This window comes from Pleurodeles waltl, chromosome 5, assembly GCF_031143425.1.
Source record: "Pleurodeles waltl isolate 20211129_DDA chromosome 5, aPleWal1.hap1.20221129, whole genome shotgun sequence".
In the NCBI taxonomy this organism is placed as follows: Eukaryota; Metazoa; Chordata; class Amphibia; order Caudata; family Salamandridae; genus Pleurodeles; species Pleurodeles waltl.
Genome location: NC_090444.1, coordinates 369255848 through 369274416, shown reverse-complemented (window position 1 = coordinate 369274416; position 18569 = coordinate 369255848).

Genomic DNA, 18569 nt, shown 5'->3' with positions numbered 1-18569 from the left:
GTACATTTGCAATGTATTGCTGCAGACATTCAGAGTGAGTTAGGGTGTGGCAGGGTATGGTCCCTTTCGAGGGCCTTTCAGAGACTTTCCCTGCAACATGCCTGGGCGTGGTTCTAGGCGGGGCCAAGACTCTATAAAAGAGAGTCAGCCCAAATCCCAGTGCTCACTATTCAGAGGTCCTGGTGCAGAGCAGCAGCTTCTTCCTGAGCTCCTGTCCCGGCGGCCTATTTGGATTTTCCAGTCTTCTGCACTCATCTCTTATTGGTGATCACTGTTTCCAGGCGTTAAGACGGTGTTTGGACATTTCCCAACACCGTAATTGAGAATTTTCATATTCTTGATTTTAATTCTGAAATGAATAACAGATTACTTGTGCGCTGCCATTTTTTTACATTTGTATGGTGGTTTGCAAATAGGGAGGACGTGCAATTTATTCCATAAAGATTTGACTTCGTTATTACATGGTTGTTCATTGCGCGCTGATATTTCTTTACATTTACATGATGTTTTACGAGTTGGCAAGACGTGCAACTCGTTTCATGAGCATTTAACTTTGTTGTTCATTGCGCGCTACCTTTTCTTGACATTTACATGGTGGCATTCGAATCTGCGAAACGCACGATTCACTTCTTGTGTGTAATTCATGCTGTTCATTGTGCGCTACCATTTTCTGGCATTTACATGGTGGCATTCGAATCGGCAACACGCGCGATTCTTTCCTTGAGTGTTTTTTCATGTTATTCATTGTGCGCTACCATTTCTTGGCATTTTCATGGTGGCATTTGAATCGGCAAGACGCGCAATTCTTTCCTCGTGTATAAATAATGTAAATTACTGTGCGCTACTATTCTAAGACATTTTCTTGGTAGCATTTCAGGTTGACACGTTGCGTGATTTAATCCTTGAATCTACGTTGTGTGATTTCATGGTGCACAATCCTTTATGGTGTTTAATACTCATATAAAAATATGCAATGTGCGCAATTCACTTCCCAATGTTTTTTCTGAGATGAACACAACAATACCAGAATTCTAAATGTAATGCTGTGTGTTCCTGATATGTATTCTTAAAAGGAGATTTATATGGTTGTTTAGAAATTGCTCAGAGTGTTTCCTGATTCTCATGCTAAAGAAAGTACTCGAATCTGAAAGACCTATTTAACTTTTCCTGTTTCCTCCTCAGGTATTCGGTCATCTAAAGCCTAGTCAGTTTTAGGACTATTCTAGGGTTGCTCAGGTTTTTTGGAAAAGACGAAGCTTAGAGTTGTAGCATGGTACTGAATTCATGAGATGTAATTTTGATGTTGTGTTTTAACCTTTTGCTTCCTACAGGTCTCCTTCCCAGCTGTTCCCGTCCTAATCCCCTTTTCCCCACTTGGACTCTCTTAGACTCTGTGATAAATCTAATCAGAGTATTGGAGCTGTCTTGTGGTGGAAGTGTTGGGAACGTGCACAGACCCCGAGGATCTGGTGATTCTGACACCCTTAAACTGACTCTTCAGTATACTTCTGCACATGAAGAATGAAAAATGAAGACTGGACCTGCACCCTTCATCACAGTTTGAAGTGACTCCAAGGGTCAGCTGACTGACCTTCTCTTCTGATCTACGGGGACACAAAATGCCCCAGAGGCCTCTCTACAACTGCCCAGTTGGCCTGCTGTAACTGGATCTACCTGAAAGTTCAACTGGACTTACCTAAGCCCCATGATGTGCCTCTCACAACCTGGACCCTTGGTGTGGCCTCAGTTAAGGTCTTCTTTAAAGAAAAGAAGAAATCCTGAGGTTTTAGGCTCTTTGTGACCGTGAAGGTGCATGTTTGCTGCATGATCTTGCTTCCTGCACCAATGTAAAGCTCTGATGACCCCGACTCCCCGCGCTACAGCACTTTTTATTGTTTAAAACAACTTGAGGTGTTTCCTCTGCTAATTTATGGGAAAACATTTTAAAAAACATTTTTGGCACCGGACAGAGGTCCCTCTGGGGCCCCACCACATGCTTAGGTGGGTCAAGGTATCTCTACCCTGCCCCCTTATGTGTTTTTTCAACCTTTTTTAGAGGAATCTATTAGTGTTAGTGTTGTCTGATTAGTGAGCTGCAAAGAGCATCTAAAAAGGTATGTTAGTTATAATAATTTGAAGGTGGTGGATACATTGAAAAGTAGTTTCAAGGAAGGAGCCTGTTTTTTGTGACTCCCTGTCCCAGCCTGCATTAACATAATGCCCTAGGAGGAGGAGGAGCCACTGCAGCCTGTCCTCGTGCATGCTTTAAAGTGCTTTTCACCTCGCACTGTGCTGGACACTCAAAGAAGTATCTGGTGTTTTTGGGGCTCCCTGTCCCAGCCTGCAATTACATAATACCCCAGGAGGAAGAGGGGCCACTGTAGCCTGTCACCTCATGCCACAAGCTCAAAAGCACTTTTCACCTCCTGTGTCGCGGGACACTTTAGGAAGGAGTCTGGTGTTTTCGGGACTCCCTGTCTCAGCCTGCCCTGCCATAACACCCCAGGAGGAGGAGGGGCTAACACAGCCTGTCATCCCTAGCCAGATGCTTTGAAGTGCTTTTCACCTCCTGTGGGGTGCACTCGAATGCATGCCCATCTGCACCCTTCTACGACCAGACAAGACTAGACTGGGACACCCCCTTGGCTCCTTTTATTTTGCCTGTCCATAAGGTACTGTACAAATACTGCTAACTACTGTTAACTACTGTTTATTATCCCATTGTTATGATTCCGAAGAATTGTCTTGCCCTCTTTGACATTTGCTGTTTCTTTTATCATGGTCAAACATAAGGGTCCTATGCCTGCAAAGGTAGCTAAGGGTAGCAACGTCACATTGGATAGTTATATCAGGAAAGCAGTGGGCACCCTTAGCAAAGAAATAGAGAATGCTGAATGTCACCTATCCATCAGTTTATTTGCAGGCCTGAATGTTCCTTGTATTTTATCACTCTTTGAAAAACCTGCTCTGCATCTCAATGAGACTTTGCCACAAACTACAGACGAACTGAAAGTTCTGTCTGGAGCTGCTCATATGGGGGCAGATGATAAACATGGGCAGGACAATAGTTTAGCATCCCCTCCTGGCAGAGCTCCCCCAGTCAAGAGGAAATGACATCCGGGGATGGAAAAGGGGCCAACTCAACCTGACATTCAATCTGCTATTGATGTTTCTGGCTTTGAAGCTATTGCTCATTCTGCACCTTCTCACACATTCTTTTCAGAAGCTTTGTCATCTTGTCAGGAAAATCTCCTTGAGTGGCCTAAATGTCTCATTCAAAGTTCACTCTCTCCCATAATTCAATGCTTGGTGTCAATTGAGGAACTTCTGACTGGTCTAAAGGACTCGCTGGCCCTTCTACCTCAGTCTCAGCTGGTATTATGGGAGATACAGTTGGTTATATGTAGAGGGAATAATGACCTGTGTTCCCCTTTGAGGAATTGTACCAACCGTATTATACATAGTGATGCTTCAATGGCAAGCCTTTTTAGCCACATTCATCATACCCCAGCCATTGATTCCAATGGACAGCACACTGCAGCCAATTCAGTTACTGCCTATAGTCAGTACTAAACAGAGACAGCAGCTTCAGCTTTCTCCCTCCTTGTACCAGAGGCCTATATTGCCGCTTGAATAACTTGAAAGAAATGGACCTGAGGATCTTAGTGACCCTGTGACTATCAACACACCCTCAGTCTGCTGTTTTTACGTGGCAGTACTGGTTAATCTGTCCCCCTTTGGCGTCTGGTACTAGTGCATCACCAGAGTTGTTAAAAAATAAAGTAATCCATTGGCTCCATTCTTAACATTTATTTCCACTTAGCAGGGCCGATCAAATTTTGATGACAAGGAGTGTGGTTTGGATTGGCCCTCTAAGGAAAGTGTTTAAGGGGGATTGCATCAACATACATTTTAAGCAACCTAGACTTGCAGGGGAGTCCTTAGAAAAATAAATAAACAACCATTGGCAGGGTGCAGCTTCTTGTCTTGTCCCCCTATACCACTGTTTAATTGGTACCAGGCACGGAGTTAGTTGGAAAATAACAACTGACACATTAATAGTGGGGCTTCTTCTTCCCCCCTGGGTGTGGGAATTGGGTTGGGGTTAATTTTCTGTTTTTGGTAATGGAATCTTCTAACCCTAACTTATTTTGCTCAGTAGTCTCTACTCATTGCCTGAAAACTAATATCAATCTTGGGATTCTGTTAAATCTTATTTTGTTGAGACCCCATGGGGCAATGCATGGAAGGGCCATGTATATGGTTGCAAATTTGTTACCTGGAATGTCTTGTGGGCTGTACAATGAGCTGGATTTGCCCGGTTTGCTAGGCATTATACCAGTATTTGATGTTATCTGTATACAGGAAACCTGATGTGTGGAACCCAATCACATTGATAGTTTTTTCTCCCACTTTTTCGATGCTATTCCATCATCTGCAGGACATGACAAAAAGGGACTGCTGGTTCTAATATTAAATACATTTGGGTAACTGTTAGAACGTCTTCGTCTGTTACACCTTACTCTCAGTTAATGTGGTTAAGGATGAAAGTCAATTTTTATAACAACATATTCGATGCTTCTCGTACCACAGTGGTTTATGCCCTTGACCAAGGATTTAAAGTCTTCTTGTGACCTATCCACTCTAAGTATGTATAGATATGGGCAGGTGACTTTAATACGCAGGTATGCCCCCTCCCAGCCAAGCAGATATGTGGTCTTTCTAGTCATGATGATGTCTGTATCTTACATTTTCCCCACCATTATAATGGGCATGCATTGAGTTCCTTACTTTTTAAATATGACCTTATTTTGTTAGATTGTAAACGGTATGATGATGGGGGGAATAACCCATCTTTTATAGGCAGGAATGCCCACACCACCATTGGCCATATCCTGGTATCTAATTTGGCTTGGGACCTAGTTATTAATCCCAGCATTATCCCAACTGCAATGAGCGATCACAATCCAAATGTTTTACCCCTTGTGTTTTGGACTGCAAAAAATGTTGAGGACACATGTGCAGTTAATATTGCCCTTGTGAGACTCAATGGTGTTCGAGTCAATGGACAGGCGTAGAACCTAGTAGATGTTTGCATCAAGCTGTAAGCCGTAACCTTGTTGAATTTGATTAATGTGTAGGGGAGGTGGTGAATTATGGAAAGATGATGTCAACCTTTAACAAGATTATTGACACAATTAGTTCTCTCCTTATATGACCATTGCGAGCCAATAAAGACATGAATCCACGGTGGTTTGATCATTTGTGTTCTCAGGCCTCTTGACGCCTTAGGTTGGCCCTTCATTGTGCTCCTAGAGATAATTTGGCTATTATGTCCTTCCACAAAAAATATAAGCAGGTAATGCCGACTAGGAAGAAAGAGTTACAGAAAGAAGCCTGGAATAAACTGATTCAGGATGCTGAGAATAAGGATACCAAATTATTTTGGGAAATAGTCAATGCCCAATTTTTAAAAAGCAGCGTAATTCCAGAGCTCTATTTGCTTATTCCTTGTGAATCCTGATTAACCTATTTTTTGACTATTTCCAATTCAAACCAGGAGGGTATCCGATCGTTAGGCTGTGGAGGGGTCCTTAGCAGGATTCCTCTTTCTTTACATATTGAGGAGGTTCACCTTGCCCTCCAGCTAAGTAAAGCAGGGAAGGCCCCAGGCCCAGATAGAGTACCAATTGATGTGCTTAAAGCAGCATGGGATTTATGGGGCTCTATTCTGACACGTGTGTTTTATGCAGCAGCAGAATGCATGGTCCCTACTTCCTGGGCAGTCTTGATAATTGTCCCTATTTTTAAGAAGGACGATAACTCAGACCCCAATTGTTATCAACCTATTTCTCCCTTCTGGATATGTCATTTAAACTGATGATTAAGATTTTGTTGATGAGATGAAAGACGTGGCAAGAGAATAATTCCATTTTATCAGAAGTACAGTTTGGTTTTAGTGAGGGCCTGGGGATGGTTGAGCAATGTGTCAATCTGTGGTTGTTGTTTCGAAAGTATACAAGGGCTAAGTCAGGATCCATTTTTCACTGCTTTGATGATCTAAGCAATGCGTTTGATGAGGTGGATCACTCCCTTCTTTGGTCAACATTGATTAATCTTGGTGCTCCGGAAGAGATCATTCGTATTCTTGCATGTCTGTGTGAGAATTATCAGCAAATGTCTGCTATGGCCCACTTGGTGAATGCACTCCCCCACTTAGGTAATGATGGGAATAATACAGGGATGCATATTGGCTCCTCTCTTGTTTTCACTTTTAATTAATGGAGTCGATGGTGTCCTTCAGGCTCTGCCGACTGATGCACCTAGAGTAGCCGTCCATTCTGTTCCTGTGCTTTCATACGCCAATGACAATGTTCTATTATCTAGGACACCCATTGTCCTGCAGAAACTGATGAATGCATTTGCGATCTTTATGAAATCAAAGAAACTGGTGAAATAAAACCTATACTGTGGCATTTGGAAAAAAGTGCAAAAAAGTAGATATTTTTTAATAGGGAATACTCAGATAACTAGTGTTAATATTTTCTGTTATCTTGGGATATTATTTTGGAATAATGGTGCTTGGTCCCAGCACATACAAATTACCAGATGCAGGAGGAGTAGAAACTGTCATGGAATCTTCCGGTTCTCTCATAAATTGGATTCTTAGCCCATTAAGGAAATTATAGAAATATGCAAGGGTAGAGGGGTTTCTATCACCATTTTAGGGGCCGGTTTGTGGGGTTATACCACTAGTCACCACCTAGAGGTTGATGAAAATTCATTTTTAAAATGCCTGTTATGCCTTCCTGCTTCTGCATCTTCACTGATTGTCCATTAAGAGGCTTGGCTTCAATATTTGGAGGACCTACTTTTATTAAAATTCATTATTACTTTGTTTCTCTATATGGCCAAGATGGAAACAAGATTTTGAAAATCAATCATTTCTGACTGCCCTACTCTGGATCATGTTTCCCAAATCCCCTGGCTCTCCTATTTAAACAAGTCTTTTAGCTCTTTATTCAATAAACCTCTCCTGAAAAATCCTCTCAAGGTAATATCTCTTGATAAAAGTTTAATCAAATTGACATTCTTTAAATAGAGATATGAGCAGAGAGTGTGTCAGCTGCAGAAGAAAACTACTGTTGCATTTTATTTGTCACTTAATCCTTATGAGGGCTGCCAATTTTTATTTGTCATGTGTCATTTGTCATGTGTTAATAGCCCTTACCATCTTTACCATGTCTTCACTAGATTTTGTGTGAGCACTGCTCATCGCCTGGTTGCATTTCCTAGTGTGAAGACTTGTCCACCTGATACGATGCCCTGTCCTTGTGATGGTGTGTCTCAGCAGAGGACTCAGATTTCTATGAGAATCGTAGGAGTTATCATCTTAAGCCCATTCTTTGTGTACAGAATATTAGAGACTACAAAGATGTGCTACACTTTTTACCTGCGCTTGGAGATTATTGTGATTGTTTTAATGTAGCTCTCTTTATACCTTTCAGGAAAAATATTAGGTATTTATGATATGCATGATATCCATGAACTATCGGTATGCATTGCAGTTTATTGTGCATGTCTTTTTATGCAGATCCTTTTATAAAGAGAAGAACTAGACTGTTAATTAATCTGTTTTTATTTTGTGCTTTTAATGTTAGTTTATTGTTTATTGTAGTTTTATGGCTGTTCTTAAAAAATTGTCGCATAAAGTTTAATGAAATTGAATTGAGTAGTTTATACTTATATACTATAACTAAGCTTTAACCTTTGTTTTTTTTTCATTGAATGCCACTGTTCTTAAGTGGGGAGTTGTAATGTGGGGGTGGCGTACAGTACAGTGGAGGAGAGTACTGTAAAGTCCATGGTGATAGAGTGGAGTATTCTAGATTTGGATCGAGCGTAGAGTGTAGTAGCATATGGTAGAGTGCAGTAAAGTATTGTATAGTGTAGTGGCATGGTGTCTCATATAGCGGAGTCATGTGTCATACACTGGAGCAGTGGGTAGTACAGTGGAATGCCATATTAAACAGTAGAGTAGGGTGTCTTAGACTGGCTCTTCGAGCAGTGGCACTCCCAAAGCGCCTTGAGACCCTACCTGGTGAGTAGCATGCTTAACAAATTGCTGATTGATTGACCAGCACTGTCCACTAAGTCAGCGTTTGCCAACCTCAGCAAATGTCCAGCAATCAGTATTTAACACACAAACTGGTAGGCATACAACATAAATTACTGGCAGGACAAATGTGTACCCCAAAATAACAACTTGGGTTTATTAACAGTAAATGCTAAAGGGCAAAGGTCATGGGCCATTACAAATTGTAGTCTATGCCAGGGAACTTCCACAGGAAGGGGCATCAAATGGGCATGCAAGCACCTCAGGGATCATTCTTGGGTAGGATGGGGTTGGATTTGGGATGGGTGGGTTTGGTAGAGGGGAAATATTTCTTGGGAGGGGTGGGCTTCTTCTTTGGGGGAGGGCTATGGGTGCTTGCAGGGGGGCTGTGACACAGAATGACTTAGATGTGGAGGGGTGGGGGGGTTGTGGGTAGAGGCCTCTTTGGTTTCGGAGGGGGTGGAGGTCACAGGGGAAACAGCAGGGTTAAAAAGGAAACTTTCCTTGGGAATATTGGTACGGTCTTCAAAAGGGACTGGGTTTTAGAGGATGAGGGAGTGGTGGTTTTGCCTGTGGGTGTTGATGTTTTTGGTGTGTGCGTGTGGGAGGTATGCTTGGGTTTGGATGGTGTCTCTTGCACATGTGAGTGTGGGCATTTTCATCTCTTGGGTCTGTGAGGTGGAGGTGTTTGGTGATGTGGGAGGGGTATGGTGGATGTGGTAGATGTGTCTGTGGGAGTTGGGGTTGTGTCTGGGGGTATGGTGTCAGGTTTGTGGGTTGTGAGGTATTGTCTGGGGTATGGTGGATGTGTGGATGTGTCATTGGGTGTTGTTGTGGTGTTTGTAGGTATGGTGGTTGTGGTGTGTGTGTGTCAGAGGAGGTGGTGGGGATGTTGGTGGGAATTGTGTCTTTTGTGGTGTCTGTGTGTGACTTGAGTGCTTGCACGCTGACATATCTTGTGGTGCTTGTGTTTATGTGTGTTGCTTGTGTGTGTTGAGGTGGGTGCATGCAGATGTGTCTGTGGGCTTGGGACAGGTAGGGAAATAGAGAATTTGGATTGAGAAGAGGAAGGTGGTGTGGGATTATTGTGGGGAGGGTGGGTGGCTGCTGTTAGTGAGGAGGCCAGAGCTGGAAAAAGTTCTCTGTAGGCCAGACATGTCACTATGAGTGCTTTGCAGGTATGCCTTTGTCTACTAGAGGTGGCTGGCCAAACCCTGTTTGGCATTCAGAATGGCAGTCAGCCCCACAGAGATACTCCTCAGGAGGTCAATAGCCTGCTCACTGAAGGCAGAAGGCATTAGAGGCACTGGGGGTGAGCTGTCTGTGGCAAAGGAGATGCCCACCCTCTTGGGTGAGTGGGCACGGTTAACTGGGTGAGGAGCAATAGGGAGTGTGGCGATGGAACTGGGAGTGGCAGACAAGGATGGTACAGGAGAAGGTCCTGATGGGTCCACCACCACTAGGGAGTAGCCACTGGAGGTAGAATCAGAAGATGATGAGGTTGATCCTGTGTCCTCCATGGCACTTCCCTCACCCTCTGGGCCACTAGGCCCCTCCGTGTCAGTTGTGTCATGGCTGGAGGTAACATGGCCAGATGCTTCCCCACTTGGTCCCGCCCTGCCTCCTTCACTTGCCTGGGATGATATTGAAAATACAAAGTGAAATAGGGTCGCAAACTCCACCAAAGTGGCACCTACATTTGCCATGGCATATGCATGCATGACACATGAACTCACAACAGTTGCCCACAGGAAATTCAGAATCACAGACAACTCTAGTTGCATGGGTGAAGTTGTGCAATCACAGAACCGGTTGAACAAGTAGGAGGCCTTAACACCTTCAAGGGTTTGCGTCATTCCTTGTTGTCATACAATAGTAGGGCAATGCCAGGTTCATTGACACAGATCACACACAAGGTCATGCATACAGTTAATAGTCACATTCCCAATACTATATTATGAAGGAATTGTGGTACAAAACCCTGGCATGTTGCTGACAGAAGTACAGAAGCCTGAAGAAGGTGACATGGAAATAATCATGTCACATTGGAAACAAATCAGCAATGCTCACCATGTGTAAAGTGTCCTCATGGAGTCATGGAGATTGTACTAAAGTTGCTCAGATAGATAGCACATTTAGCATGGAAATGCACACTGGAGACAAATGGTGTCAAATGTCAAGGAGATATTTCTCCAAAATCCACAACACAGTGAATTAGCTAGCCCCATGGAAATCACCTCTCTTGATTGGTACCCCTGACAATAACATACTCTTATTGCATCAGTAGAAGCCAATAGTCCTTTAAATGTGGGAGAAGCCCAGGGATTCTCAAGTACTCATAGAAGGCCCTCAACATGTTGCCCAATTAAACACCATATCACTATCTCCATTTTTGCCCTGCAAACACAGATGTCCATGGATGAATCGTTGTACATAACCACATATGATTCCCACATAACTGCACGTCACTCAATTATGTATGCCAATAGTTAGGTAACAAACCTTCCCCATTTCACATTGTGAGTAAACACCTGTTGGCCTAGCTGTCATGTCCTTCATCGCTACTGCAGTTGTATATGCCAAATAATATGCAATGACAGGTGAGGGTATGTGTAATCCACCAATCAATGGTGACACACTCTTGTCTGTGGCACCACATGAAATGTAGCCCATAACATATGTCCAATTCCAAACACATGTTGGCATGCAAACATATGTGAGGGAATACAGGTGTCACCCCATGAAGACAGGTAGAGGATGCATGAGACAGAAGTGAAAATGATTAGTCAAAAGTGAAAGGAAGACATGTTAACATGTAGGCACAAGGAACGATGGCAACAGTGATGTTAGTCAAATCATGTCCATGGACATTCCCCACTTACCAAGGGAAATTATTGCTCCGTAGCTGTACCCAAAGAGCAATGTATGCTCTGTCACATGTATGATGGCCACCTTCACATGGCCAACAGTAGTGAGGCACCAGCACTTGTGACACACTGAAGGCATGTTGCTTCTGGGGGACAGATGCCAATATACTCACTTGAGCAGGCACATGGCTGAGGGCAATGATCCATTATGTCATTTTGTTTGGGCTGTCACACTGAACTGTTCTGTACAAAATACACCCACAGCAACAAACATTACCTGATTGATCAGTGTGTTCAGTCATGTGTTTGCCCTGGAGAGTAAATTGTTTGTGGACTGTACTCAGTTGTGTCCTATGTCCCTGGGCTATAAGACAAGGCACATCAGCATGCAACAACTTCCATACTGACACAAACAGCTACTCCTCTTGTGTGTCACGCATAGCCCATCCACAATTTTCAAGGGGAGATGGCTGAACCAAACACATCAACTTGGCAATGTGAAAGGCAGGAATATGCCCTGGACTCACCCCCTTGTAGCTTCTGTGCTCCCCTAAAACGCCTGGGTAGGGCACCACCATAATGTGGGCCATTAGGGGAGATTAAATTCCTACGCCCACCTACGTCTCACTTTGGGGGGATAGCCCCAGCTGGACCTCAGCGATCTTCTGGGCCCAGTGTCTCAGGTCCTCCCACCCCTTCTGACAGTGGGCACTCCATCGGCCATGGGCCCCCGGGATCCATACCTTCCAGGTCATGGCTCTCCAAATCACCCTTCTTCTGATGGACGTTGACTTGTATGGATGCAGGAGACAAATAAAATGGTTTCAAACACAAGTTGTTTCCCAAATGGTTGTGTAACACACATGCCAGATACTCCAAGCACAAAATGTGCAACTTGTCAACACACCACAAGTGTAAAGCAAACATGTTCATAAGTACAAGGACATGGCTACATACAGTTGGAGTTATCAGCACACTAACCCACTAACCTGCTCATGGCCTACTATGACTAAGCAAGCCTACTGACTTCAGGTAGCCTAGGCCCAAGCAACATGTACTGTGAGGCAAGCCACAATGAAACACTACACACCATTGTGGCTTCTGATGGGTAAACTCCTTGGACCCGACTGGACCAACACATTTACACTCTGCAACATTGACACACTACATATAGGCCCTCATTACAACCGTGGCGGTAAATGCCGCCTACCGCCGTTGTGACGGGCACCAACATACCGTGCCCGCAGCGGTATTTTGCAATGGGTATTATGACTCACACTGAGAATTCTGCCACAATGCAGACACCCACACAAATCCTGCAGCCTAAAGGTCAGTGATAAACTGGCGATAGCAAAACCCAAACCGTTACGCCAACAGGAATACGCCCACAGTATCACGACCCACAAATCACTGTGGCGGTCTTTCAAACGCAGTAAACCACTGGCAGTACACACCGTGACGCTCAAAATACACACACATTTACAAAACACAACCAGATTGTACAATTCAAACTACACATACCTGACACACATGCACACACCACATCTAAACACTCACACCACTATAAAACACACATCCACATTACCCACAGCCCTTTATGAGAAAAAAGCATACCAACACAGAGAGACACAAGCCAGGAGTACCCACTCAATCAGAGGCACAGAACACCATCACCCATACACTATCCACGCACAACACAGCATACACCCCAACACATCACCCTCACACATCACCCCACACGTCCTCACACGTCCTCACACATATCAGTCGCACCACATCCATGGCACCCCAAAGACACCCCAGGCTTTCAGAGGAGGAGCTAAGGGTCATGGTGGAGGAAATCATCCGGGTAGAGCCACAGCTATTCGGATCACAGGTGCAGCAGACGGCCATTGCAAAGAAGATGGAGCTATGGCGAAGAATCGTGGACAGGGACAACACTGCGGGACAGGGATGACATCAGGAAGAGTTGGAACGACCGTGTGTCCCGTGGTTGCAAGACACCAGGTAGCTGTAGAGAGGTCTGGCGGTGGACCCCTACCTCCTCCCCCACAACTAACAACATGGGAGGAGCAAGTCTTGGCGATCATGCACCCTGAGTGCCTCGCAGGAGTAGCAGGAGGACTGGACTCTGGTAAGTCAAATCTTTTCTACTTTATCCCCCCCACCCTACCTGCATGCCATCACAAACTACCACCCCTACCCTCACCCAATCACTCTACCACCTCATATATACCCCACTATCACAACCCACCCATCCCAATACCAAGCCCTGCATGCAACACCAAAGCATGGACCCCCAACACAGACCTGCATGGACACCCATCACCACAGCATGCCCAGTAGAGAGACTCACCGAGCCCACAAAATCACCACTCACACAAAGCCAAGCTGATAGGGAAATCACAATCATACAGGGAAACACACCCATGCACAAGATGGCACACACAGATACAATACCACTGCATTTGCATCCCCATAGGACCCATACTCAACATCACCAGAGAGGAGGTGCCAGCTACAGCCAGTCCCCCCACAGAAGAGGCCAACAGTGACAACAGCAGCTCTGCACGCCTGGATCACGATGACCAATCTGCCACAGTCCCAACCCACCACAGAGCCTCCCCCCTCAGGAAACATCAGCACAGCACCCACCCAGCGGGCCCATGCCACTGTCCTCAGGACACGTCAATCAGCCGTGTGTCCACCACTACAGGGATCCCAGGCAACCCCACAAACACAGGACGATCAGAGACCCGGGTCAGTTGCAGTGGGCACACGGTTCAGGGGACAAAGGCACAGGACAACTGGGAAGCAGGGAGGATTGCTGTACGACAGGGGGAGGACAGGCCCAGGGAACCCAATCTCCACGAGGCACTCTCCAACATCCTGGGAGCATACCACCATTCCCAGGAGACGATGGGCCAGATACTGGTCAAGTTGCAGAAGGTCCAAAGCAAGGCACTTCAGCCGTCAGAGGCTGCAGGTGAGGGCCTGGTGCCCACCAGCAGAACCGCCAGCCCCACCACCAGCACCGCGGGCAGCACTGCCAGCACCCCTGCCACAAGCACCGCTGCCTGCACCGCCGCTGGCACCACGACTGTCAGCAGCAAAATCCCCAATAGGCAGCCGTCCGAGGCAGCAGGAGAAGGGCTGGAGCCTCCCTCCACCACTGGCAGCACCGGCATCTGCACCACAGCCAGCACCTCCAGCAGCCCCGCCACAAGCACCGCCAACTGCACCGCTAACAGTAGGACCACTATCAGCAGCAGCAGGCCCAGTGGGCGGCCGTCCAAGGCTGCAGGAGACGGGCTGTAGCCTACCACCACCACTGACAGCACCCCCACCAGTACCGGCACTACCAACAGTTTGCAGCCTTAGGAGCCGCAGGATGGAGTCTACCCCTGCCTCCATGGACTATCATGCAACCTGGTCCCTGCAAATCTCGTGCCTCAGACACCCAGGCTAGGGAATGTGAACTGCCATACCCCAAGTGCTGCATCACTGGGCACAAGGCCCCCTCCAGAACCAGTGGAGATATGCATCCACTCACCCTTTCCTTGGCAGGATGAAGCACACTGGGCACAAAGCCCCCTCCAGAACCAGTGGAGAAGCCATCCACTTGAGAGACTATGGCCTTGCACTCTCCAGGACCAAGCAGTGGGCAGCCAACCCACTTGGGAGACTGTGGCTTTGCACTCCCCAGGACCAAGCAGCGGGCAAACCACCCACTTGAGAGACTGAGGCTTTACACTCCCCAGGACATCGCTGTGGTCATGGAGCCCCTTCCAGGAGTAGTGGCGTAGTACCATCTTCCATCTGAGGTGCCCTCCTTCCCCATCCCCCTGAGGTGCCTGTGTGTTTGCGACCTGATGCCCCTGCAGTGTTCGCTCTATATTGAGGCAGGAGTCATGTGTGGGCTTGGCCCATGATTTTTGGCCCAGTGGCCCACGGACATTTGGAAAGGAGAATGTACGGCCTTATGTACATATTGTACATTTTTGTAAATACTGTTTTTATATTTGTTACATATATCTGCCTATTTCTAATATAGCACTAATTGGACTCTATTGCTTTTGTCCTTGCGTTCTTCCAGGGGGTTACGGGGTGTAAATGTAATGTTGTTGCATGTGTTTCTGTGTGTGGTGTTGTGGGTGAGGGTGGGGGTTACGCGTGTTGCATGTGTGTGTCACTCTCTTTCCCCCCCCTCCCCTGTGACTAGGTGAAGTACTCACTGTGGTCGTCGCCGCCGCCGCTCTTGGTATTCCTGGTAGATGAGGAGGTAGACCAGCATGGGCAGGACCTGTAACTCGGGCTCCATGGCGTCCTGGTTCTTCGTTGAGTGTCGAGAGGTGAGTGGTTTCCCTTCCAAACACTGTGTCCACTGCGCTTTTGATGGGGTTGGTACCGCCCCGGAAAAGCTGCCGGATTGGCGGGTTGTAACGGGGTGGGCGGTACATTGTCTTCCGGCCTGTCTGTTGGCATTTACCGCTGCGGTGTTTGTTGCTACCGCCATGGCGGTCAGAGTGCTAAAGTTGCTGTCTGTGTTGGCGGTTTCCGCCGTGGTCATGATCCCATTTTTTTAACCGCAGGCCTGTTTGCGGTATTACCGCCGCTTTAACACCGACCGCCAGGGTTGTAATGAGGGCCATAGTCCCTACAGGCAACTACCATAGTACAGACTTAACCCTTACACTTGAGTGACAATGAAATAGCTGGCATGGAGGGAAGGAAAAGTCTCTTCCCTGTGCTTGTGTGGACATGTAGCCTACCAAATGCAGACTCATGCCACTTCACAGTAGTTTTCTGTGTTATGTACCTGTACCACAGAACACACCTTTGACCATATTTGGCAAACCTACATAGATGGAATCCAACATACAAAGGTATGTTTAGTTTAATTCCTGCTATCTAACCAAGCCCTAGTCACCTCCCTGGAATCTACACACTATCTGTACGGTGGGTTTGTCAATTGTACAATACACCTGTACTGGCCAAAAATGACTTATGTGAAGGAGACAACAGAGCTGTGGGAGTAAAGGACCTATCTTGAGTCAAAGGCACACATTGACAATGATGCAAAATGCACATATAAACTATTTCAGGGATTTACCTCAGGACTCATTCCTAATCTAGTCAAAGGGCTGAGGCATTCAGTGCAAGATTTGCCACTTGAGCCTCATATTGGCCGCATGACAAGATCTGCAGGTCTACAGGGTGCGGACAGATTGCTATAGTTGCATAGCCATAGGGACTCTTCTACAGCCAGGAGTATGTTCCATACTGGGAGATAAATTTGACAGGTCCTGGCCTCTGCAGGCTGAGCATACAGAACATACATAACACATTTCCATTACTTCCATGCATGATAGTACATCATGTGGCCATCATCAATGTGGCTTGTGTGGCAAACTGAAGGGCACAGTGAGTCATGATATGCCTCTCAAACAACAGTTTGGCAAGGTCAGATGTGGGGTGAAAGATCTGTGGCACAATACACATTGCTTTCAAGATCCTTAAATGTCTCAAACAAGATGCATACCCAGCTCATGTTGTCATGCACATACATGTTGTCTGACATTTACAGCCATCATATTCAAAGAAATGTCATTGTATGGCAGTAAAGTCTCCTTGCCTAGATATATGCATCCAAAACAAGGAGGATATAGGCCTCAAAACACATCACACAACACAATGTGAATGTCCAAACCTCATTGTACTTTTCTCCAATACATACTGTACACCCAAATAATGCCATGCAAACTGTGACAACAGGCACTCAAGAAGTCTAACTGGCACACAGGGGCACATGGTAGACTGTGAGCAGGGAAAGGATGGTGTTGAACAGGGTCAATTGTGCCTATGGGTTTCATACCTGCTCCTCTGGTGAGCCATAGAACTGACCATACAGGGAAAGGACCTAGTCCACAAGCTTCTCCAGCTCTTCCGGCGAGAAGGCAGGTGTCCCTTTCACCTACTGGCTGTGGCATGAATGCTTCCAGAGGCACCACACAGCAATTGAAGTGGTGGACGTATTGATGTCAGCAGTGTCAAGAGCCAAGTGGCTGATTTTGCAAAATGCGGTGTACAAATTTGCCACATACATGGTCATCACTGCAGAAGGCCATAGCCATAGGCCCGTGACCGCCACAGGCAACAACATCATCCTATAGCTCTGTCCACCATGGTTGGTACCGCCCTCTGCACAGTTGACTTTCGCCGGCAACCACGGGTGGCTCCTAATGTCCAGTGGAGTAGGTTAGGTATCTGCCATTTTGGTGGTTGGAAATACAGTGTATGGCCCTGTTAAATGAGTCACAACAACAGTATTTGTGTCAGATCATCACTACACCAGTGTAGTGTGTTGCTGGGCACAGATGAAATATGACGGCAGTGCACTGTCCACCACCTTTGATGGTGTTATTGGAGGTCGGAAAATAGTGTTAAACTTCGAGGGGCAATTGAGTAGCAGATAGTTGGGTGTTGCCCGAATCCATGTTGTGGACACATGTCTTGTCAACCATGGAGGTCAGATTTGACCCTTGTGTAGTTGACAGCTGTGATGTGTACTGGATGTACTGTATTTCCAGTCTGAAATGATTTGTCACATGATTTTGTTGGTATACATCATGTATTTTGGTGTAGACACAGTGACTAACACTCCCACTCACGCATTTTCACACCTAGGTAGATGCACCTAGGAAGATGCAACAAGCTCCAGTGTACCGTCCATTGCCAGACCTTCAAACCATAGAGGAACGCCACATAATACAACTGTAGCGTCTAAATACACAAACAATATTGGATCTATACTATCAGTTGGAGTCAGATTTGATGCCTGAAAACACAAATCCAACGAGCATACCATGCATTGTGAGACTCATGGAAGTATTTCACTTCCTGGCCACAGGCTCCTCCCAACCTACAGTGGCCATATCTGGTTGTATGTTCCAATCTATTTTCTATTCTTGTGTTGAGAGATTTCCCATCAGCAATGCTGAAACACATTGACAGCAATGTCAGGTTCCCCGATGTGAGGATTTAGCCAATATGAAGGCTGAATTCTATGGTTTGGACTGCCTCCCACATGTGGTGGGAGCCATTGTTGGCACACATGTTGCTTTGGTGCCACTGCAGGCCACTGAACAAGTCTATCACAACAGGAAAAACTTACATTCTATCAACGTGCAAGAAGCATACAAGGTGTCTGTTTATTTAATCTCTACACCTCAAACATCTGTGCCTGGTTCCCTGGATCATCCCATGATTCCTTTATAATGCGGAACAGCACCATACCTCAGCTGATGTCACAACTGCAACCAGAGAGGGCCTTGCTGGTTGGTAACAATGTTTTGTGTGTGAACAATGTCAGGTGCTGCAATCATGAAGTGAGTGACTCATTGTTGCACTTATTTCCGATTCCTAACAGGAGACTCAGCATATCCAAACCGGCCTTGTTTATTGATGCTGCGGAGGAGTCCAACTACGCCAGTGGAAGTCCGCTTCAATGAGGCCCATGGACTAACACAGCAGGTAGTGGAGCTTGCTTTTGGGCTCTTGAACGCCAGATTTCGGCAAGAGTTGGG